The sequence below is a fragment of the Rhinolophus sinicus genome, chromosome X (assembly GCF_036562045.2).
Source record: "Rhinolophus sinicus isolate RSC01 chromosome X, ASM3656204v1, whole genome shotgun sequence".
NCBI lineage: Eukaryota > Metazoa > Chordata > Mammalia > Chiroptera > Rhinolophidae > Rhinolophus > Rhinolophus sinicus.
This window is the reverse complement of record NC_133768.1, coordinates 73,635,002-73,659,587: the sequence shown is the minus strand read 5'-3', so window position 1 is coordinate 73,659,587 and position 24,586 is coordinate 73,635,002. Positions and strand designations below refer to the sequence as shown.

At 47.4% G+C, this 24,586-nt stretch overlaps 1 protein-coding gene across 12 annotated transcripts in view; it reads right to left on the bottom strand.

Annotated features, from left to right (window-relative positions):
• The window catches only part of FRMPD3 (FERM and PDZ domain containing 3), a 131,015-nt gene extending 110,145 nt beyond the window's left edge, over positions 1-20,870 (bottom strand). For 4 of the 12 annotated variants that reach the window (XM_074323514.1, XM_074323528.1, XM_074323515.1 and 1 more), the window contains exons 1-3: positions 20,646-20,808; positions 19,790-20,297; positions 16,229-16,387 (exon numbers count right to left, since the gene is read on the bottom strand). The gene's annotated coding sequence lies outside the window, so the exon portion shown is untranslated. Of the gene's footprint in view, positions 1-10,291; positions 10,424-16,228; positions 16,388-19,789; positions 20,298-20,378; positions 20,563-20,645 lie in introns of those variants that run through there. The other 8 variants (XM_074323521.1, XM_074323522.1, XM_074323524.1 and 5 more) reach the window with 5 other exon arrangements.
• Between the last annotated feature and the right edge of the window lie 3,716 nt (positions 20,871-24,586).

Here is a 24,586-nt window from a genome sequence, read left to right as displayed (position 1 = left end):
TCAGTCATACTGGAGGAAGCAAGCTGCCTAGTTGTGAGCAGCCTAATGGAGAGGCCTACATGGCACGGCAAGGAACTGCAACTCGCGTAGCCTGCCAACAATCACATGCATGAGTTTGGTGGCAGATCCTTCAGCTGCAGTTGAGTTTTCAGATACTTCAGCCTGACCCACAGCTTGACCACAACCTTGTGAGGGCCTTGAACCAGAACCCCCCAGCTAAGGTGCACCCAGACTCCTGACCCACAGAAACGTAAGATGATAAAAGTTTGTTGTTTTAAATAGCTAAATTTTGGGATCATTTGTTACACAGCAATAAATAACTAATATACCATTCTGTGTTCTCCTTCAAAGCTCTGCTTCATACCAGGTGACAATGGTCAATACCTAATGGTCAATATTTTTAACAGCCAGATAAAAGGATACCTTAATTCAGTTAAAAATGCTTGAGTCTCTGGATTACCACTAAAGAACAATGAGGATTTTAGATGCTAGTAGAAGGTTAATTGAATACTGGAGCAGAGGGCCCACACTTAGTTTGCATACATTGAGTCCTGAGCCCAGGCAATGTTCACAGCTTCTTGGAAGCTCCAGCTGACCAAACTGACCAGAATAACTCAAGGTTCATAGCAGTATCCAGACTGTAACCCCTTATACCAGTTTCCTCCTTGGATAATGGTAACTAAAGTTTATTGAGTATTAACTAGCTATCAGGCACTTTACAATGATTAGCTCATTTAATCCTCACAATAAGCCCATTCTACTATGGATGAAACTGAGGCACAAAGCAGCTAAGTAACTAGTCCTAGTTCAGAGTCAGTATGCAGAGCTCGGATTTGAGCCCATGTTCCTCTATGGAAGCCCACATGTACCGGGCAGAAGGAGGGATTCTGGCTACCAAAAGTTGTCAGGACTTTTCCTTTCTTTCCTTCTGTCTTCATTTCCTTGCTCAAAAACTGACAGCAGCTTCCCACTGCCTACTGGAGAAGTCCAAAGCCCTCTTCATGAACCTTACCATAATTTGGCCCCCACCTACATGTCTTTCTCTATTCTCTACCACGTAACTTCTACTTCTAGTGTACAATAATCCCCTGATTTCCCCCACCCTTAAGCTATCTTCCTGATTTTGTCCTACCTGGAAGGCCTTACTGTTTCTAATTGGAAACTACTAGGTGTGACATAGAAAGGGTTTTATAGTCAGATCATCTGGAGAAACCCTGAAGACCCTTCCTCTCACAATGGTCATCTCCGATTCCAAGCAGAAGACTATGACTCTGCTACTGGAGTGGAAGTGCGTCTCTGAGTTTTGCCAGAGTGAAACCATTGTCACGAGGGTAGTGGTCAAAGCTCTGTGCCACGCACGTTATCCAGCCAAACCCCATCTGCTCCTGAAAGCCTTCCCACTTCCTTCTGCCCAAGTGATTTCTCTGTCTGAGGCATGCAGTGTGGACTGTCCTCAGGCCATTCAATTATCAGCTCAAATGTCTCCTCTGCAGAAAAGCTTTTCCTGACTGCCTCAGCTGAAATAGCTGTTACTCTCCATCCCAACCTCTTGTTTCTTTCTTTCCTGGCACTTATTAATACAAGTAGTGAAAATGTATTTGTTTGCTTTTTAAACATGTGTTCCCATGAAAACATACGTTCCACTAGGGCAGAGATTTTGTCTGTCCTGTTCACCATTGCGTCCCCAGTGCCTATAACAGGGCTGGGCACATAGAGGTACTCATTGAATATTTATTGCTTGAATGAAAAAGAAGTTTCACCTGGAAGTTCCTTTGTGTGCTTTTCCCTAGCTAGAGAATAAGTGTCCTAAGGGCAAAGCCCATGTCATAGTCTTCAGTTGCCCGTGGCATCTAGCATAGCACTAGATGCAAGCAAATCCTGAGGCCGTACTTATAAAGTTGTTGGAACACCTTGTCCATGTCTCAGTTTTTTCATCCATTTAACCACACTACCCTCCCTTACTGGGCTGCTGGGATGGGGAGATGTGGAACAGACATCGACTTTTTTTACTGCATGATGTTCTAGTCTTGAACTTTCCAAAGGGGTGATCTGGGGGGGGGGGGGGGGAGAGGTGCGTGTGTGGTGTTTGGCAGGTTTTCTGCAGTTTCTGGGTAGTGGAGAGAGTTTTTCCAGGGGAGAAGGTACAGCGAAGTCAAAAGGAAAGATGGAAGGGGCTCTCCTAACAGGCCAAAAGCTGAAACCCAAATGTCAGAATAAAGGAAATTTTGGTCCTAAAGCAGGAAGTAGCATTCAATATCCAAACTACAAGGTGGTCAGGACATTTTGAGGCTTCAAAGCAAAGCCTCAGGGGTCTCTGTGTGAGTAGGAACTGTGGACTATTACTGCAGCCTCAATGACCTAATGTGGGAGAGGGAGAGGGAGTGGGGACGGAGAGAGAAAGGGAGAGGGAAAGGCAGAAGGAGAGGGAGAGGGAGAGTGTTCGAGAGAGAGCCTGGGGTCTCCATATCTAAAAATAGAAAGAATTTAGTGAGTGGAAAAAAGCCCATTTCCTAACCTTAATGAAGTTAGGCATTGGAATAAAATGCCTAGCAAGGAGGTTGAGTCACTGGCATTACAAGCATTCAAACGAGAAGAGATCAGCTCCTAGGAAGGTTATCAGTACCAGGAAACCCTTCCTGGCTGCAGGCAGTAGGGGAGAAGGTGGGGGTTCAAATGGATCTACTGAGAAGCCTTTTTGTAGAGTCAGTCCTCAAAGGCAACCACATGTGTATGCACTAACAGCATACATATTCACATTCCTGCACCCTGCATGGAGAGAAATGACCCTGCTCCATCTCGTCTGTTTCATTGATGATGGAAGGGCTATGACACTACAGGGATTTTATCCCTTCTCCCTACTGACCAGGCACTTATGTACTACTGCAATGGTCCAGGTGTCCCTTAGACTTCTTCAGCCAGGAAAGATTCAACACTTTGCACATTTACGGTCACACACACAGCCAGGTACATACAGTAGTTCCCCCTTACCCACAGGGGATATGTTTTAAGAACCCCACTGTATGCCTGAAAATGCAGATAGTGCCTAACCCTCTATAGCCTATGTTTTTTCCTATACATACATACCTATGATAAAGATGAATTTACAAATTAGGCACAGTAAGAGATTTACAACAACAACTAATAATAAACTAGAACAACTATGACAATATACTGTAATAAAAGTTATGTAAATGTGGTCTCTCTCTCTCAAAATATCTTATTGTACTACGAGTATATGTACAGCATGGATACATTAGACAAAAGGATGATTCACGTCCCAGGCAAGACGGAGTAGGATGGTGCAAGATTTCAGCACGCTACTCAGAATGGTGTGCAATTTAAAAGTTATGAATTGTTTACTTCTGGAATTTTCCATTTAATATTGTCAGACTGTGGGTGACTGAAACTATGGAAAGCAAAACCTCGGATAAGAAGGGACTACTGTTTATACACAGGTGGTCCATGTACTTTCTCTACACATATTCTCTCTCATTCATTCATTCATTCATTCTCTCTCTCTCTCTCTCTCTCTCTCGCTCTCGCTCTCGCTCTCGCTCTCGCTCTCGCTCTCGCTCTCGCTCTCGCTCTCTCTGTCTCCAACCTGAGACTTCCAACAGATACTGGCTGCACTCCTTCACCCTTATGTCCCTCTTGTTCCCAGAGGGCACCCCCTGGCTTTCTGACCCTCAACTCCTCCTAGTTTCTTTTGGCAAAAGGTAGGAGTTTTCTCTGCCTCCAGAGGCATCTTTGGCACCTCCCCAAGGTCCAGTGATGGCTACAGAACTGCCCATTCCTGCTCTGAGGGTGCAGGGAAAATACAGACTTGCCCCAAGTCCTGCAGAAGAGGCCATGTTCTTTTCCTTGCCTTCCCCCCCCACCCCCATTCTCTCATTCCTTCCTTTGTTAGCAGAAAACTCAAATGCCTCTTCAATCTCACTGAAAGGAAGAGAAAAGAACAAGACCCTTCTGAAATGGATCAACTAGTAGACCGAGAAATTGAAACTGTGCCAGCGGCCCATGGAGGAAATGGAGAGCAGCGGGCAGGGAATGAACGTGGAAAGCCCCAGATGAGAAGCCAATGACCACAAATGGCACTGCAGGGTCCTGGCCCAGCCAGAGCTGCTCTGCTTTGCTCACTGTTGGCTCAGATGGCATCTATCAGGGCTGGTCAGTGGAAAAATTGTGAGGTGGGGGAAAGCTGGTCTCCAGCATCCCGTGTCTCCTTTTCCTCCCCATTTTGAGGTCTCCTCTCCCAGAATCCCAGTGCTTTCTCCCTGTCCCAAGAGTCTAGTACAGCCTCCCCCACAACAAAATTCACCCATCCCTGTCTCACTTCTGCAGAACTTTGGGTGCATCGAGTCATTTGTGCTCCCAGGTATGAAACGGTGGGTCACGGCTGAAAATTGAGTTCTCCAAAGCTGTTGTGAGGATGTTAATAGATTGTATTTGAGGAGGAAAAGAGAAGGATGGTGATCTTTGATCAAATACATATTGGAAACCTTAAAAAATGTTAGCAGGTTTCTCTACTGCAGCACTTCTCAGAGCCTTTAATATGCTAATGTGCATTGTGAAGATCTAAGAGGGGGTTATAGTATTTCTCAAACGTTTTTGGCCACACAATCTCCCCCCCCCCTTTTTGTAGAGCAGCTTACAGGACTACTATTTTATTTGATGTATTTCCCTTTTCAGATAACACAGTTGCATTTTCACAACAGTCTTTAATACTTGCACCACTGTGATGGTGGGAAAGTAGGCAGCCGACAGTTTGTGGAGGCTGTGTTAGCCTGGATTAACCACCAAGCAATAAGGGAGATGTTTTTGCCCACAGGACCCTGGTGGTATGACCGTCTCATGTTACACATTGTAGGTGATTGTTATTTACCAGTTGGCCTGCTCCTATCCCATACAGACCCAAGTACCTTTAATATTTAGCCTTTTTGTGCTGTGTCTGAGTGACTAGTATGAAGTGAAGAGAGGAGAGCATATCTCCCCAAGAAGTATCTGTTTCTCATGTTAGCATACTCATGTTGAGGATCTGGTCCTTCCTAAAGCATTTAACATTTGTGACCTTGCTCTCCGCTGATACCACCAGTCCCCCAAATTCTATCCTCTAAAGCCCCCTGGGCCTGCTGCCTCAAGAAGGGCTACCTGTGAGTCCCAGTTCTCTCTGGGTTTTGTCATACTGTGTTTCCCCAAAAATAAGACCTAGCCGGAAAATCAGTTCTAATGCGTCTTTTGGAGCAAAAATTAATATAAGACCCAGTCTTATTTTACTATCATATGAGACTGGGTATATAACATTAATATAATATAATGTAATGTAATATAATATAATATAATATAATATAATATAATATAATATAATATAATATAATATAATATAATATAATATAAAAAAAGATGCATTAGAGCTGATGGTCCGTCTAGGTCTGATTTTTGGGGGAAACATGGTATATGTGTGTGGACCAAGCATTTCTTTACAGTGCACAGAATTTGGAAAATGGGGGCACTGGAGAGAACTCAAGGGCTGTGCTCAGTCACATTGCTGCTACGCGAGCCTTCTAAGTGGCCTGACCAGACAAGTCCCCACAAGGGGCCTTTACTGGCTCCTGTTGAAAGAACTGAGATGCTCTACAGCATGGTGTAATGAGGGGTAGGCAGCAAACTGCTCTTTAGAAAAAGGTGACTTAGTCTTGGTGTGGGTTGGTTACCTGAGAACAAGATGTTTTCATACACCCATTAAACTGCGAGCTCTCCAAAACTGAGAATTCTGCAATACCAAGCTGTTCATAAAAGCACTGTGTCTATTGTACTCTATACTGGTTAGAGCACTCCAGGAGGCCTGTGTTCAGTTCTGGCCAGGACCCCTAGGAGGTCTCTTCACAATTTGGAGTGTTACCAAAGGAAAGAGACTAAGATGCTATAAGGTCAATAGCCCAAGGCCTCTTCTAGGTCCCGGTCCACTGCTGAAATCTATGAACCCTGAGGGAAGACCCATAGGTACACTTAACCAACATTTTACATACAATTCCAGAAGTTCATGGACCTCCAAGTTAACAAGCTCCGCTGTGGAATCATACCACAAAAGGAATCATTGAACAGATTGGGTAGATTTAGCCAAAAAAGTAAAATAACATAAAAGTAAAAAGACAGACAGACTTGAGGAACTGAATGTGATAGCTATACTCAGATATAGACATGGGCCGCAAAACAGTGTTTCAGTCAATGATGGATGGCATTATATGACAGTGGCCCCATGAGATTATAATGCAGCTGAAAAATTCCTATCATCTAGTGATGTTGTAGCCATCATAATATCATACATAGCACAATACATTACTCACGTATTTGTGGTATAAACAAACCTATTGTGCTGACAGTCATATAAAAGTATAGCACATACAACTATGTACAGTACATAATACTTGATAATGATAATAAACAACTATGTTACTGGTTTATATATTTACTATACTAGACTTTTTATTATTATTTTAGTGTGTACTCTTTCTACCTACAAAAAAAAATGTTTGCTGGAAAACAGTATGTTGTCTAATGCTGGCAGCAGCCTCATACATCTCGTGTTGACTGTCTCCTGATTGTGCTTGATTTTTATTCTCTCTTGCACTTGATTTAATTTCATGTTGTTTTGTACAGTAACACGCTGTACAGGCTTGTAGCCTAGGAGCAACAGGCTATGCCATAAGAGCCTAGGTGTGTAGTAGGCTCTGTCATTTAGGTTGGTGTTAAGTACACATTATCGTGTTCGCACAGTGACAAAATCGCTTAACGATAGTATCCCTGTCGTTACGTGGCCCATGACTGTATTTTAAAGCGGCTGCCAAGACGAAGGGAAGAAATTACTGAAAGACTGCTTTCAGCTCAATATTAAAAAACGTTCTAATTAGACTTGTTCAACAATGGAATAGGCTACCTTAGGAGGCAGTGAGTGCCCTGTTGATGAGAATTAAAAATTTGAGGAGATTAGATGATCTTTAAGGACCAACCTTCTTCCCAATTTAACATTTCCTCCCATTCATGTATTTGTCTCTGTCACTGAGATCCTTCATAGTTTATCACAGACCAGAGTCACAATGTTGCCAACAAACAAACCCCAAATGCGAGAGCAATGGGAGGTGGCCCCAAGCTCCAGACTGCCTGACCCTCTCACTCCTCCATTCCCACCCTATGTCATGTATCTTACTGGCCCCCTTACTAGGGCTCTCAGGGTTTTCTTGGCGCCAGCTAGTTAATCTGACAAAGTAATCTGCACTAATGGGATCATGACTGCTAATGAATTAATGTGTTATCTTCCCAAGTGATATATTTGCATTTTAACAGAGGACTTCAGGAGATAATGCCTTAACTCAAAGGAGTGATTAATGTTGAAATTTCAGCTGTTTGGCACTCTAGTAAAGGAGATAATTTTGGAAAAGGGAACCTTTTCCCACCCTTCATAGCATATCATCTGCTAGAAGAGAAAAAAAAAAAACACATGTCCCTGCCCTTGAGGGGTTTATAGTTTATAAAGTTGCGGAATTACAATGGCTGACATTTATTGAGCCTCCACCAAAGTGTCTGGCCCTATGCTAAGTGCTATATAAATATTATCTTTGAATCCTCATGACAACACCCCTCCGATGCAAGTATTTTGCAGATAAAAGGGCTGGGCCTCATAGAGGTTATGCAACTTAGTACTTAATTTCACTGACTCTAGATATGAGAGGCAACATTTTCTTAGGTTTCTCAGGAAAAAAAAAAAAGAAGCCGCCAACTAAACTACAATGCACCATGAATTGTAAGAAGCATTTCAGTTCAACCAAGAAAGTTACAGAGTCTGAGGTCAATGGCAGCACGTGTTGATGGGGACATGAACCTCAGTGGTGGAGAGAAAGGACCAGGATTCAAGGTAGAGGGTCTACGCCACACAGGGCCTGGGGCTAAGGTGGGAGGATGGTAGGTAGCAAACAACTTTCCATCAGGTACCCTTACATTAGGGAAGTTAGTTTTTGAGGGTATGGCACACTGGCTGGCTTGGCTCGAGCAGAGGGGTTAATTAGGGAAAACATGAGCGATCCCTTGTGAGATGGGAAAGGGAAGGAAAGTGAACTGGCAGATGGTCTTCAAAGGCCAGCATGAGAGATTTCGATTTGAAATGATGGGCCAAAGGGGGCAATTATTGATTCTTGCAAATAAATGCCAACACATTACAAAAAGCTCATTCTGGCCACCGGGATGAATTAAAGCTCTCACCTCAAAGCTAGAGGCCTTCTGGGGGGGAAAATCAGCACAGCACAAGTGGTTATGTCATCAGAGGCAGCAGAGTTCAAGGGCATTATGAACCCTGAACTCTCTGCTCTCTCTTAATGTGCAGTCCCCTCTCTCCGGGTGCATCCCTCACCTGAAAGAGGAAGTAGCAGAGCCCTGGCTGCCCAGGCATGCACCCTTCTCCTCATGGCAATGAGTACAGACGGATGATGTACAGCTCATCTCCCATCCATCCACTAACAAGTGTTTGTTGAGCCCTTACAATGTGTCCATGTGTCCAGCACTGTGCTGCACCACACATGGATTAAAGAGGCCACTGAAGAACTTACTCCTTCACTGAGGGAAAAGATGAATACAGAGGAAGTCAAGGCACTAGGAGTGCAGTCAAGTGCTAAATTGCGGTGGAAAAACGGTCTGAATTCCAAAATGGAAGAGGAAGGATTGTGGGCAACTATTTTCTTGTACTCTGTTTTTCTGTATTCTCAAAGTTGTCTACTGTACATAGGTATTACTTCCATAATCAGGGAAAATTGACAATTAAAAACAGGAGGGCAGCCAATGAGGGCTAAAATGATGAGGAAAGGCTTCACAGCAGAGGCTGAACTTGAGCTTGTTAGAGGATGTGATGGAAGGATTTGCAGAGGTGAAGAAAAAGGGGCCATTGCAAGCTGGGGAACAGCAGGAAGATGAGTACACACAGAGAGGAGCAAACTCTGAGTGGGGTGCAACAGGGCAGGGAGAATAAGGCGACTAGTGGAGGTTGGGGGTCAGGAAGAAATAGGTCAGAGAGGCTCAGCTGTTGTGGAAGGCAGGTCTCGGAGACCAGGGAGAGGAGTTTCTATTTAATATCGTAAGCAAAAGGGAGCTATTATAGGCTCTTGAGCAGGGAAGTGACATGATGAAAGATGTTTTAAGGAAATTCCTTTGGCAGCAACGTTGAAGGATCACTTTGCTGGGAGGGGGAGGCAGCGTGCAGAGAGACCAGGCAGGAGGCTGCTGCAGTAATTCGGGCCTGAGGTAAGGAGAGCATGGGCTATGATGGCAGCAGAGGGATGGTCAAGAAGGCATGGACTCATGAGGCACTTGTGATAGATGAACTGCCAAGACAAAGTGGTGACTGATGGGGCGGGTGACTGATTCCAAGGCTCAGCCCGTGGGCTACTGAAAGAGTGATGGTGTCACTAAGAGAGACAGAGATTCAAGGAAGGGCTCAGGGCTGGGGATCAGTGTGGAGGATAAGGTTGGAGAGGAGATCCTGAGTTTAGTTTTAGTTGTGGTGAATTTAAAGTGATGGTAAACTTCAAAGAGGAAACGTCTTTAAAGGGAATAATGAAATGGAAGTGGAGTTCAGGTTTAAGGCCAGGTGTTATTATTTCTAGCAATCAACCAGAATTCCAAAGCAAGACAAGCTGTATTTAGACTGAATGTGGAAACCTCTACAGACGGAAGAAGAAGAAAAAAAGGAAAGTAGCAAATCTAACAGCTAATTCTGATTTGGACTTTGCAGGTGACAGACTCCAAACAGTGTGGCAACAGTAGGCTGGTGGGTCTGTTTAAAAATCCCCCACCTTTTTCTCTATCAGTGAGTGATTTCCCTACGTATTAGAAAGATTACAGCTTGACTGTAGGTGACAAGATGAATATGAAACAACACTCACTTTGTTAATCATATCTGCATTCTCTGTGATTTCACTGATGGTGGCAACAGAAGCAGTGCGACACACAACACCCTCGCCAGCCCTTTGAGTGAGTCCCATCCCACAACAGCAGGTCCAGACTTCTGGCTATCTTGACATAGGATCGCAGGCAAATCCCATTAAAAATTAACCTGGGTACCTCAGTTTACCCCTGTGTCAACTGGAAAAGCATCTGTAACTGACTTGCTTGGGTGTGGGTTAGAAGTGGGAAGATAAGAGAACAATTACTGAAGGGAAAAATGTATAGCTGCAAGACAAAGCTTGGGAGAGAAGCAGCGAGAGCAGATTGCAGCAGGATTTCCAAATTGAGAGGTCTTGACACTTACCTGGTTGACTCCTAAGACAGTTGTCGCCACCATGCCCTCTTCTTTCCACTTTCCATGGGCTTTTCCATGTCAAGGGTTGTAAACAGGACAGTTGTACTAGTCAGTGACTTGCAATCCTTCTTCGCAATCCACCACCTCCACAGGCATCTTCCATTTGGGACACCTGTCCATTTCTCAGCCACCCACCTTCCAACCATCACCCTGACCTCGAACCAGCAACAGAAGACTGATCGGAAATCAGAACAGAGATCTTCAGAAGTGAAATGCTGGAGACCACTGGTCGACAGATTATGCAGCGTGTGTGTGTGTGTGTGTGCGCACGCGCGCATGCACGTGCGCATGTGGGTGCATGCGCACACACACATGTGTGTTCATCCACAGTCTAGCCATCTATTCCTGTTTTCCCAGTAGCTTTGGATGACAAGGAAAGAGAGGCCTGTTTGGGTGGTCCTGCCCCCAGAGCTGAACTCCCTTAGTGGTTAGAAGCGCACAGTCTGGGCAGACTTACTCTCCACTTATTCATCTTTAGAAGGCACAATTCCCTCCCACAAGAAGAACCACAAAGAAGATGGGGCCTAAAAATGTCACAGATATCCCTTTAGCAGTAGTTCTCTATTCCTCCTCCAACCCAGGAATGGGGCTCTTGGCCCAGACTTCTGCCCAGGGCTGAAATTCAGGGGGCTGGGCAGGGAGGGAAAGCTGGTGGGGGAAGCAAATGAGCAGGCAGAGGCCTCTAGTATCACCCTTCCACTCACCTGTGGACTCCTCACTTATTTCTCTCTAACCAGATGTAACAACAGGTTTCCAGCTGGCATTAAAGTGCTGTAGTAGCTCTGGCCGTGCCCTGGCACAGATGTGACCTCCACTGGGACAATCCCAAGTGCTGAGAAGAGTTTTAAAGGGATTCTACCAGGGAAGTTGAAAGGTGCTCCTTGCTCTCAGCAGCTCTCAGAGGTCTTGGGAGCTTGAAACACATAGCCCCAGCCTCCAGTCTCCCTGTTGGGGGTGTAGTGCTCAGCATTCCAGCTCAGCTGTCATCTCAGCTGGATTCTGCAGCCAGATTCCCCATTGTTCACTCCTTTAGGTCTTAGCATAAGAAGGCATTGAAGGCCCTGGTGCAAATTTACTGCACTTGTTCTGGTTAACTGATTAACACATTGTCCTAGCAACAGTGAAATTCTGCCACGTGAAGGCTTTGAGGACAAGGGACAAAGAATGTGTAAGTATTGAGGCTAAGAGAAGGGGCAGGGGGGATGAGACCAAAACAAGTCAAGAGAATCTACTTGGTGGTTTAACCGCCAGGCCAATGCCTTTAGTGCCTTTTGGATCTAACCCTCCTCTCTATGCCCACTGCCACCACCCCAATTACCTCTCACTTGGATTGCTGTAGTGTTTTACAAGCTGGTCTCAATCCCTCCTTATTTGAATCTAGTCTGCTTCCTATCGTGCGGCTAACCATCCTAAAACACTTTGCGTTAATTGTCCAGCAGCCGTCCAAGGTGTCTCCAAGTCCAAACTCCTCATGCTGACATCAAAGGCCCTCCAAACACAGATACCCCTTACCCAGTAGGTCATTTTTCCCCACTGTGCCTCCACACCAGGGCTCCTCCTCTAGCCAGACCTTCTTCTCACTCTTGCTCAATCATGCCATGACCATCCCCACCTCCGGCCTTTGCCCTAACTATGCCTCCCTCTTGGAAGCCTGCTCCTTTTCTAGTCAACAATCGCAACCTCACACATTATTCAAAATCTAACTCCAGTTCAACCTCTTCTGGGAAGTCTTCTCCTCCATTCCAGCCCATGCTGCTGGCTCTCTCTGTGCCCTGAACCCCTGCAGTGCTTACTGTTTAGCGTATATAATGTAGTATGTAATTGTTTCCCAACTTGTATTATTCTTAGTTGCTTCATATGAACAAGTATTTTTTTTTCTGATAAAATATGAATTTCTAAAGAGCAGGCCCTTTGCTGTCCCCTTCTCTCTATAACATTGGTATTGGACTAGCCTCAGGAATATGCAATAGATTCCTGTTCCCTTGCCTTAACTCCAAAATGAAGGAAGAATGAGGTGAATGAAGGCCCCCTGAGGATCTTCTCTGTCCATTCCCTCCCCTTTCTCAAAAGATGTTGCATGTGGTTGAGGAGCTGAGGCTGCCCAGAGAGACCTAGCCAGCCAATCAGCTGTTGAATCTCTAGTTTTCAATACACTCCCACCTTCTAAGACTTTCTGAGAGATCAATAATACTGCTTTAAGTGATCATTCTGAGACACAATGGGCTGCAGGGGCCAGTGTTTGATTAACTCAGAGAATAAATGTATGCTGGAAGAGACAGAGCAGGGAGGGAGGAGCAGAAAAGAAAGCAGGAAGAAAGCTGAGCTGGGGGAAGGTACAGGGAGAGGTTTCATGAATGAGGAGACCTAGGATGGAGCTGAGAGTAGTTCCACCTGATCAGACTCAACAGCTGAAGCAAGTTCTTACTGAGGCAACAAAATAATCTTGGGGCTTTCTCAGAGCCCAGTGAATATACCAGGGCTACTAGACAATCTTTGACCTTGGCAGGATCATTGTTGCCATGGTCCACTGAGGGCCTAAGAAGCTGCAGTCTCCATATTGGATAGAGAAGTGGGTGTGGGATCGAGACTTCAGGGAACCCTAAAGAAGGATTTGGGTCTTGAGCTACGCTCATTGGCTGAGTCTACAGAAATCCCAAACTCCGTTATCCTTCAGTCCTTCACCCCAGACTGGTGACACTAATATCCACGATGATATGGGACAGTTGGCTGATCTACAAGGGTGATATCAGCACTGCCTTCTCTTGGTACATGTGTGTACAGAGTCTCCTCCCAAGGCTCTGGGGCAGGATATTTACTTATTTGGCAGTTAACAAAAAACGAGTCCTTTTCTGAATTTTTTCTGGAGGGCCCAAATTTCTAGCTATACCATTAATCAAACATTTTCTGGGAAAGATAGTGTTATCTGGAAAAATTGAGTAGATGGCTTATTAATGTGAGAAAGTTCCTCTTTTAATCTAACCATGATTCCTGCTGTTCTCATTAAAAACCCATCCTTCACATATGATGGTATTATTATTCTCCCCATCATGTAGGCTCTGACTCTTCTTCCCTCCTCATCCCACTCATCCAATTATTAGGTAAATCACGTTTCTTCTACCTCAAAAATCCCTCCATTCATCTCCTCCTTTCTATCCACATCCAGTTATTGTAACACCTTCCTCGATGGTCTTCATGCCTCCAGCATGACCCCCTTTTAATCAATCTGCTAAAGTGGGGGATAAAAAAAGAAAAATAAACCTGAATCTAGTCAAGCCTAAAGCTAACTTCCACTCACAAGAGATACAGGGGATGGTGGAACAAGCGAAATGACAGAGGAAGCAGACAGACCAGAATGTGGGACAGTGCACAGAACAAGTAACATGCATTCTCTAAAAAGTCAAAGAGAGGGGACTGTTCAAAGAGCTTTAAGAGACATAACAACCAAATGTAATGTGTGGAGCTTTCTTGGATCTTGAGTCTAATAAGCCAACTGTAAAACATGTTTTGAGACAATTGAAGACAATTGATTATGGACTGGGTAATGGACAATATAAAAGCATTATCGTTACTTTTGTGACATTTATTAATGGTGCTCTGGTTGTATAAGAAAATGTCCAGTTTTTAAAAGATGCATAGAGAAGTATTACGGGTAAAATGACATGATTGATGTTTAAAATTTATTTGAAAATACTTCAGCAAAGAAAAAAAAATAAATGAAGTAAATATGGCAAAGCCCTGCTAATTTCTTAATGAGGGTAATGGATATATGGGGTTATTATACTGTTTTCTGTATTTTTTTTGAGAAACATTCATAATTAAGAACAAAAACAATAGTCATCCACTATACCCCAGTGTACCTTCCTGCTTTATCTTCCACTCCTACCTCATTTCTCTATGACACAGCTGTCCTATGTCCTTGCTCAAGTGATTCCCTCCACTTAATCATTAATTCATTTATTTACTCAGCAACTATCTTATCTGTTAAGGACCTCTTATATGCACTAGGCACTGTAAATGAAAAGATGACTGAGATGAGACTGAGGAAGACAACAGGCCTCCTTTATGTTAATATCTTCCCCAGCAACTAGCACAGCACCTTGCACATAATAGGTGCTCAATGAATGTTTATTGAACTGAGGTGCAGGGGGAGACATGACAAGATCCCTGTCTAACAAGAGCAACAAAAGTATTCATTCCGACCCAAAATATGCTTACTGAACACCTACTATGTGTAAGCTATTGTGTGCTATGGGGATAAAAAAACAGATGAAAAACACCAAGTTCTTTCCTTCATTGGACTTATAACGTACATAAAGCATACACCTATGAGAAGCTATATTTGTATGTGAAGATTAATGATTCAAGCAATAATAATAGGGTGTATTAGCAATGTACTTGCCAAATGTATTTTTGAGAAAGTAAGTGCAGGAGTTCAGAGGAGAGAGGGAGATCATTTCAGTCTAGAATGATCAGAGAAGACTTCGCACAGGAGATGAATTTGGATGTAAGGTTGAAGGACAGGTATAATGTTATTGGATAGGAGAGGAGCATAGGCAGAGAAGAGAGGGCATGAGCAGGTGCAAAAAAAAATGTAGAAAAGACATACTTAGGAGACCCTGAGGAAAGAAATTTGGCTGGAGTAGAGGGTCCATGTAGGACTGTGTTTCTCAAATAAACCAAGTACATCAGTGTCACTTAGGGAACTTGGTAAAATGTGTATTCCTTGACTCCAGCTCTCAGACCTACTGAAGCAGAAGCTCAGGCGGAGGGACCCAGGAATCTGCATTTCAGTAAGTTCCCCCAAGTGATTTTGAGACACATTAAATTTTGAGAATCCATGATGTGGACAAAGAGTAGGAAATGAAGTTAGAAGAATACAGAGTTAGGCCCACTCAAGGAGAGCCTTGAATGCCAGGCTAAGGAGGCTGAAATTTATCCCACAAGTAAATCTTAGGTATCACCTCTCGAATATGTTGATCAGAAGTATCATGAATAAAGGATATTTAGGAATATTAACCTGGCTGGTGTGTGTATTGTGGACTGGAAAAAGAGACGAGTGCAGTGTAGACATGAGGTGGTAGCAGGGGGCAGGGTGGACCAGGATAGAGTCAGAGAGGGTTCTGAGGTTTCTAGTCTGGGAGACTAGAAGCCCTGTGTAACAGAGAGGTCTTTGAGAAATAACGAGATGAGTTTGTGAGCGCTGAGTCTGACCTGATGGCAGATTATCCAATGGGAAATGGTCAGCAGGTAGCTGAAAATATAGGACTAAAATACGCATATAGGAGAGGAGTTGAGTTTGGGCTAGAGAAGTGGGAACGGCCAGTAAAGTGGTAGGAGGGGAAGCCATGACAGGGCTTCAAGTCCTAGCCAACAGAAGAAGTGGAAAGCAAGAGGGGCCAGAGAATACCCAGATTTGAGGTGTAGTAAAACAGAGAAAATAGGAGTCACTGGGGTAGAAGGGGACCCAAACAGTACAACCAGGCAGAGAGCTCTTCAAAAAGCTCGGGATGGCTAGCAGTGTGGCTACTGCCAAAGTGAAGTTGGGGCTCAGGAAAGGTCACTAGCTATGGCATGCATACGGAGAAAGCTGCTCATCCCACGTTCATCAACACAAATAGACACACTGGCTCCTGCATGTAACAGGCAGGCAGTGTCTCTCTCTCTCTCTCTCTCTCTCTCTCTCTCTCTCTCTCTCTCTCTCTCTCTCCCTCCTCCCCCCACCCCCCAGTCATACATACACTCTGATTTCCAAGCTCATTTTCTGACTGCCCAGGGGAGTAGGCGTTAGTGTGCCACCACTGAAGGATGGTGTTCTCAGAAGAGGGGACACTGCTTATCATGGGTGGGAAATCATACAGAACCCCCAGATCCCTGCCCTCTCCTTACCAGCTCAGCTGAGTGGGGACTGGAAAGGAGTGAAGATGGCTTGCTTCCCTCCCCTTGCTCCTTCTCCTCCATGCTCTGCCACTGCCCCTAGCCCTTGGATTTCTCAGCAGAGCTGCAAGGTCCAGTCCATTTTGAGAGTTGGCTGCTTCATTTTGGCTGCTGATAATGCAAGATAATGTTTTTCTATTTGAATTTATGGTAAGAAGGAAAACAGAAGTCCTTGAGAGAAGAACCAGAACAGTTTTCTGTTGTAAATTCCAATAGATTTAAGGCTGGCCTACAGCTGAAGCTAACTTGGGTATGCCTTCCTCCCAGGGACCTGTCCCAGCCCCCCAGAAGTGTTTTCTAGGACCTCTGTGAAGGCATGAGCCTCCAGAAGCCAAGCTTGTCTGCATACACCACACTTCCCCCAGTCTGCTCTAGGTGCATGTGTATATGTACGATGTGTGTACATGTGTGTAGGTACTGTGTGTAATTTGCATGTGTGTGTGTGTGTGTGTGTGTGTGTGTGTGTGTTATGGCTTCAGCTAGCCTAGAGGTTCCAACAGAACAAGGATCCTTCTTCTAGTGCGCTGGTGCTGCCCTCTCAGTGCCTTGTCTGGTGCTGGCCCACGGAGCCTAATCATTTCTGCAGCATGGGGGGGGGGGCACAGAGAGCTTCTGTTGTCCTGCATCCGCCCGGGCTTTCTCCAAGGGCTAAGTACAGACTACTGCAGTGGGTCGGTGCCTGACAAATGCCTCTCCTCCTGAGCCCCCTGTACTCACCCCCACACCCCAGGACTGCAGCTGCCTCCCACCCACCCCACCATTTCCCCAGCTTGCTGCTGTTAACAGCAATCCCAGGGCTTTCCTGTTGCACTTTTTCAACCTACCATTGATCCCAAAGGACCTTGTTGGTGGCAAAATTCCCCAACCAGGCTGCATAGCTTACTTTCCAAGACCCTAGGACTTTGTCACTCACCAAAGAGGGAGGTCCCCTGACTCATTCAAAATGGGACTGCAGCCTCCTGGGGGTCCCCAGCTCCCTCACCCAGAGAGGCAGAAGCTCCATCGTATGGTCTAAAAGCCACAATACCAACAGCACCACTAGCTTGTGTTCATGGGGGCACTTGCTGGCTTCAGGCCACCAGCCCCGCCAGTCTGGGTCTGGAAGATGCCTGGGGCTCCCACCACTATATCCTGGCCAGCCTCCTCTCTCAGGTGGCCAGCAGCCAACACTTGCAAGGCAACTGTGGTGGTGGGTGTCAGTGGGAGAGAGAGGGGAGGATCTCTCCACATGCAGCAAAAGACGGTTTCTCTCCCACTTGAATCATATCCCCTCCCTTCTCAGAATCCTGCAGTGGCTCCCAATTGCCTCTCACTCAAATTAAACCTTCTCTCTGTGGGACTCAAAGCCCTCCATAATTACATCCCGCCTTCCCACATCCGCACTTCCACACACACATCACACCTAACTTGGGGCCAGACATAGACAGTAGACAATGCCACAAAGGTTCCTGCCAGGATCCTGCCACAGGTGCCTGAAAGCCCCACCAACAGAGCCATTCCTCTGCCTCCTCTAAACATGCAAATGTTACCTGAGAGGTGAAGGCAGTCAACAATTATCAGCGATTAACACTGGCCAGACTGGGATTCAGTCATCAGTTGTGACCGCTGCAGGGAGCAAAGCCCCGCCTAAACGGTCTAAGTGGGCGGGGGAGGGGACCCAGAGGCGCCAGAGAGCAGCCAACGGGAGGGGTGCAGGAAAGGGGCTCTGACGTCGAAGCCATCTCCGTCACGACTTTACCAAGGGCTACAGTCTGGCTCCCGGTCTCTACTTAAACCAGTCAAAAGCACTAGCCACACACACCCCAATGTAGCTTCCCCCTCCACACACACATCATGGGTTATTTCACCTCAGCGGTACCCTCATGCCAAACTGCTGAAGTTGAATTGCTTCTCTCACATGAAAAAAATAAGCCACAAAATTAGGTGGAAGCTGACACGTCTGCTCAGGCATGGCCAAGTCTTGTTGAAGTCTCTCGGGGGAAAGCTGAGAGCCTTTAGCTCAGTGGAAATAGCAAAAGCTTCCAGGGAAGCCTCTCTCAGCAACCAGGAAGCTGGGAGCTGGGTTCCCCAGGCTTCTCCTGCAGTGAGCCTGACCAGCAGGGAGGGCGAGGGAGAGGCAGGGTCTCCCAGCTGAGGGCCCAGTGGCTGAACTGCCTCACCACCCGGGCCCTCCTGGCCAAAATGTGCGCCTTTACCCCAGCCTTCCATCGGGGAAAACTCACTTGTACCTTCTCTCTGATCAGCAGTCTCCCCACCTTCCACCCCAGAAGGGCGCCCCCAAGGGAGCCTTGGTCTTACAGCAATTTCTCCAGTGAACAGGAGTCCAGAGAGTACTCCTCCCTCCATCATCGCTGCAAGAGGCTGAGACCACCCGAGGACTCCAGGGCTCTGCAGCTGACTGAGACGCCAAGAGCAGGGGGCAGGTCTGGCAGCATTCAGTGTGCACTGTAATCAAGAGCTCTTTGGTGGCAGCTGCTTCTGGGAAGGTGTCAAGCATTTGCCCCTGCAGCGGATTCAGTATGTGTGTATGGGTGTGTGTGTGCCCGGGAGGCCCAGGAGCCCGGGTATGGACAGGCACGACTACAAGAGTTGGGAACGCGTTTTACCAGAATGGAGTTCCTAAGGGTCCTGGAGGAGGTGTCCACGGTAGCTTAGGTTGAGGGTTGGCTGTGTGTTTGCGTGGGTTGGGGGCAGCAGGTACTGGATCTGCAGTAATGTGCAGTTGTCATGTAGTTTCTAAGGTACACTCTGAGACAAACACACACACACACACTGATATATACACTGTCCAAAGCACCAGGCTGGGGAGTAGAGGGAGGAGACAGAGTGTTTAGCGGCACTGGGGAAGGGGTACGTGTAGCTGTAGCTGTAGCTGTATGCGTTTGGGTGACTGCTTTATCAGTATCCTGGTGGGAAGGGGAAAGTGTAGGTGTGTGTGTGTGTGTGTGTGTGTGTGTGTGTGTGTGTGTGTGCTTCGTCTTTGGATGGGGGTGACTGTGTAGCTGAGCGCCGGGTATATGGTGCGGCTGTGCGTCGGTGTCCGCGTGTGAATATGGCCCCGGGAATCACGCACATGCTTCAGACAGCTGTTTCTGGCAGCCCTGGCGCTCGGGCTTCTCCGGGCACACCGGTTAAGTGGCTACCTCCCGGTAGCCAGGCCCCACGTCTCGCCAGCTCTCCCAACTGTGCCCAAGGCTCCGGCGCTCACACAAAGGCTCCATAATGAGCGGCACTCCCCTGCGCTCGACATCTCACCCTGCAACCCCGGCAGCTGAGGCGAGCCCGCCAAGCCGGCGATTCACTGGGGTATGGGCACGCACCTGGCCGCTGCCCATACGCGCCCAAACTCCCGGCGGCCCGACGCTCGGCGCCCCCTGCCCTGGCCCCGGCACCCGGAGGCGCCTAAGCGTCAATCGCCCCCGAGCCGGCGGGGGCCGCACGTTTCCGCCGCGACCCACCCCTGGCCGGGCAGAGACTGCGGGCGCGCCCCCCTGAAGGCAGCGCGCCTCTTACCTTCCTCCTCCTCCTCTTCCCTGGCGCGGCGGCGGCGGCGGCGACAGCGGCGGGACTAGGGCGCCCGTGTCTCTGAGCTCTGCACAGGCGTGGGGCTCAGTGGCGCCGGGCGGCGGGGCATGCGGAGGTTGGCGGGGCGGCAGCAGCCGGCCCGGGACGCGGGGAGCTGGCGCGCAGGCGGCGGGCTGCGGGCAGGCTGGCAGCAGAGCGCGCGGGCTCCTCCAGCGGGCTCCATGGCTGCGCCGCGGGCGGCACCATCGCCGTGGCTCGCTCGTCGCTCGCTCTCTCCAGGAGTGCGGCAGGCGGCGAGGTGACGGAAGGCGGGGAGGCTGCCGGACGGCCGAGGAGGGGAGGGGATAAGAGGCGGGGGAGAGGGGGAAAGGGAGGGGGGAAAGATGGGAGTGCAGAACGAGGGGCCTTTCCGGCGCCACCCGACCCTCGAGTGCTGGCGTCGGTTTCCCCAAATGGAAAGGCGGCTTAAAGGCACAGCTCCCAGTTCGGGTCACAACTGAAAATAAGCACAAAATTGACAATTGGGTAAAGAATCTTCCAAGACGCCACCCAGCCACCCAGCCCGGCGCTGCCTTACTTCTTGAACCTGACCGTTCCGGCTGGGCTCTGCCGGGAACTGCTGGCAGCTAAGAGAGCAAACCAATTTCCAAAGTGAACCAGGGAAGGGTGGGGGAGTGAACTGCAGAGAAGAAGCAGCAACCGGAACGCTCGCTGAGGGACTCCATCCCTGGCCCCTGACCTTGCTTCCATGAGCTCCACCTCACCCGTTAGCTCGCCTTCTGCTGGGGTTGCCCTCCCTGCAGCTCCTCCCCTCCTGGTCACCACCTCCAACATCCACACGCACCTTGAGTTTCGTGTCTGGCTCCTGCTCGCAGCGCCTCTCCCCAGCCCTGGAGTGCGAGCTGTTTCGATCCCAGGCCCAGCCCGGGAGCCCACCTCAGGAAGGGAGAGCTCTGCCAGCTAGTAGCAGAGGTCCACTTAGACCATGCGATTGGTTGGGTGAGAAGGGAAGGAGGCTAAAGGGTGTGTGTGTGTGTGTGTGTGTGTGTGTGTGTGTATGTTCACCAGCAGATGGAGGGAGGGTCCTGCGCGCGCGCGCACGCGCGCGCGCACACACACGCCAAAAGAGAGTAGCTAGGCACACAGCACAGTGGCTGATGAATGATCACAGGACATTTTTTAGAGACACACTGTGAATACTAAACATGTAGCAGCAGCCTAGATTCAAGAAAGGCTCTTGGTCTCCCAGCTCGCTCCAGACCCCATTGGAGGAGTTTGGGGACCAAGAAGAAAGACCTTTCTCCCTTTTCCCCAAAGGGCAGCCCCAGTGGGGACCCAGAGGGACTGGGAAGCTGGACATTAGGTCTTGAAGGGCAAAGTTGGGGCCAGGAAAGAGAAAAGCAGAAGGAAGCAGTGGGGTTGAAGAGCCTCTGGTAATATCAAACGCACAGTGAATTTCCCAGTGTCGGAGGCACCGTGGAGAGATAGCTAACATTGGCACATCTGGGCCTCAGCAGTTCTAAGGTAAAAAGTGAGCCCTTCTCAATTTCTCTATGTGCCTGGACTCTGGAAGGAGGGCTGTTGGGAAAAGGGACCCATTACAGTTGGAATCTTGTCCTCACCTCCAGTGCTAATTAAGCATTTGGGTAAAGCCTCAGAAGAGGCTGGAGGGCTACTGAGGGGCCATTGTGGGGAAAGAGGATGGTCTTGTCAGCAGCATGGAATTTCCAGGATACAGAGCTCCTGATGCAGGGCTCTGTGGCTCCTCGCAGCTGGGCTCAGCAGTGGAGTAGCTGACTAGCAGATTTGGCCATCCATCCACTGAACATACTTTTTGCTTCCTTCCTGGCACTCCCTCCTGTGAAGAAAAGGATGGAAATTCCCTGCATCTGGATGGGGGTAGCCTAGACTGGGAAAACAAGCTGATGGAATTATTAAAAATGGATGGTGAGTAGAAGGAAAGACACACAGGGAGAGAAACACAGCATTTCTGGCAAATGCTCAGGCAGACCCACACCCAGAAAGATGCTCTGAGGAGCACAACATACACACACACACACACACAGACACACACACACACCACATGTGGGGCCACAGACATGCTGAGATAGTACAAAAAAAAAAAAAAGAAGAAGAAGAAGAAGAAGAAGAAGAAGAAGAAGAAGAAGAAGAAGAAGAAGACGTCTAGCCAGAGAAGTGACTCAGACTTGATTTCCAATCCTTCCAAACAAGAGAGGTGAAGAGAAGCAGGGAAGAGTCAGTCTCCTGTCTCCAGGGATTGGAGAGGGAGCCGCGAACCAGCTGTCCAGTGTGCATAACGCTATTTGCAGCCAGACAGTCCCTGACTGGTTTCCTTAGGATGGTGTCTCGGGTGGGGGGAATCCCCTCTGGAGTCTCCTGATCCTTACCCACTTAGTTCCTTTTTGATATTAATAACACAGGTATGAACAAGTTTGTATAAGTTCTTACAATAAAACGCAATGGGTTAATAATTAGATGCATTTTATGATTCTTGATTAGCCCTCTTCTGCTGCTTGCTGGGCTCACTGGAAGCATATATTTGGGCTCCAGTCAATCTGCTGTGCAGTAAAGAAAACTGAAAAAGGGGTAGTGAAGGAGGAGAGAGTATTGGGAGGGACTGTGTCACTGGACAAACGCATGTGTGAGGGTTCCTAACTGACCAGTGAGGCACTGTCCAGTTTAGAATAGTGATTAAGTGTACAGCTTTTGGGATTTGCTTATTAGAGGTGCGACCTAAGGTAAGTCACTTAATTTCTCTGAGCCTTAACTGTGGGTTGGAGATGATGGCAAAACCTACCTCCTAGAGTCATTGGGAGTATTAAACGAGATAATGGATGTAAAAGGTCTCGGAAAATGGTATCTGTCATTCTTTTTCAAGACCAATCTTCCTTCTAGTCATCTACTAAAAGGATTCTGGTTTTGTTCTTATTCTGTTCAATTTCAATCTGAAGTGATGGGGCATTTGCATTGTTTCTGGCTCTTGGTCAAAATGAGTTCTCAAGCCTGCATGCACATGGCTGATTACATTTCCAAAAGGAGAACTACCCACCCCTCACCAGAGAATCATAAAAGTAGGATTTGGGGGGGGTTGTTTGTTTGTTTGACAAGCTTTGCACTCCCTATGCTCAACAGAAATGAGGGAGGAGGGAGAGCAGGAGGCAGGGTACAGAGAAGGTTCTTCAACATTCTTAACCTTGTGCCATAATGCAGCAAAATTCACACTTGTGTGAAAACTGGGACCCTCGATCCAGTTGCACTGAAATTTAGTGAGGAATATCCCCTTGGGGTAAGAGTCCAATCTCTTCAAATCTCATGACAATTGGAAGACAAATGAAGATCTCCCAGCCAGAAGTCTATTTCCTGTCTTGTCATGCTGGATTGCCCCATCAGGACTCACAGCAGAACCAGCCGTACCCCTAGGTCCCAGAGGCCACCGGCAGCCTGCTTGGTGTGATATAGGCCTTCCTCTGACTCAAATTCACCAGCCCTCCAGCTGCTTGTGCCAGAAATTCTCCTTTGGGTTAAGGCCCAGTCTACATTGAGATGAAGCTAATAAGCGGCACTATTTTCCTCCCCCGCACATAGAGTGGAGGGAGGCAGCCCAGCCTCATGGCACCCTGGACGGAAATCATCGCTTAACTACTCACCGCTAACTAAGAATCCGGGGATAAATGGACAGAGACTCTCTTGGCTTCCAATAATAATAGTAATACTGACTACCATTTATCGACTCATCACTCACTGCAAGCTGGGTGCTTTGTAAACACTCATAGGAAAAGAAGGATGGTTCTTCATCCCAGGGGATACAATTAGTTTCACTCCCCTGGTAGGACCTCCAGCCAGCCCTGAGAGCTTTACATGTATTAACTCATTTCATGATCACCACAATCCACTTACTTTAGGGAGCATCACCTTATTTTACAGAGGAGGAAGCCAAGATGCACGCTGCAGCAAGTAGTGGAAGCTGAATTCTAACCACGCAATGATAATTAATAGTAATAATAATGATTGCTAACTTTGATCGAACACTTATTATGGACCAGGCGCTGTGCTAGCATTTTGCATGCATTATCACACTTAATCCTCACAATAAACCCGAGAGGGTAGGTGCTATGATTCTGACTACCGTAAGGGGAAACAAAGACTCAGAGGAAAACAAAGGCTTAAGTAATCTCCACAAGGTCACACAGCTAAGGTGTTTCCCCGAAAATAAGACCTAACAGGAAAATAAACCCTAGCATGATTTTTCAGGATGACATCCCCTGAACATAAGCCCTAATGTGTCTTTTGGAGCACAACTTAATATAAGACCCGGTCTTATTTTCGGGGAAACATGGTAGTAGGGCCTAATCCAGGATTTGGACCCATGCCAATTTGACTACAACAGCTATAGTGTCTCCAGAAAGGCTGTGACTACAAGCCTTCAACTCAGATTACACAGCAGAGACAGCCTGCTGGCTTTTCCTAGAGTCGTACTAAGCTGCCTGCCTCTGCTGCACCAGCCCAGCTACTCATTAGCACCCAGGAAAAGATGAATAAGTGAAGAGCAGGGTGTCATCCATGGCCAGAGTATGAAGTGCTTCCGTCTAAGGCAGCAAGAGGAACCCCCCAGGATAGTAGAAGGAGGGGTGGCATAATCAGAAAGATTAAGGAGGATGCCTACTTTATCATTTTTCAGCCCCCAGCCCTTTATTCTCCACCTTGCCTTTCAGCAAGAAACCCACCCATCCTAAAGCATCTGGGGCCAAACAGAACCCTGGTGTT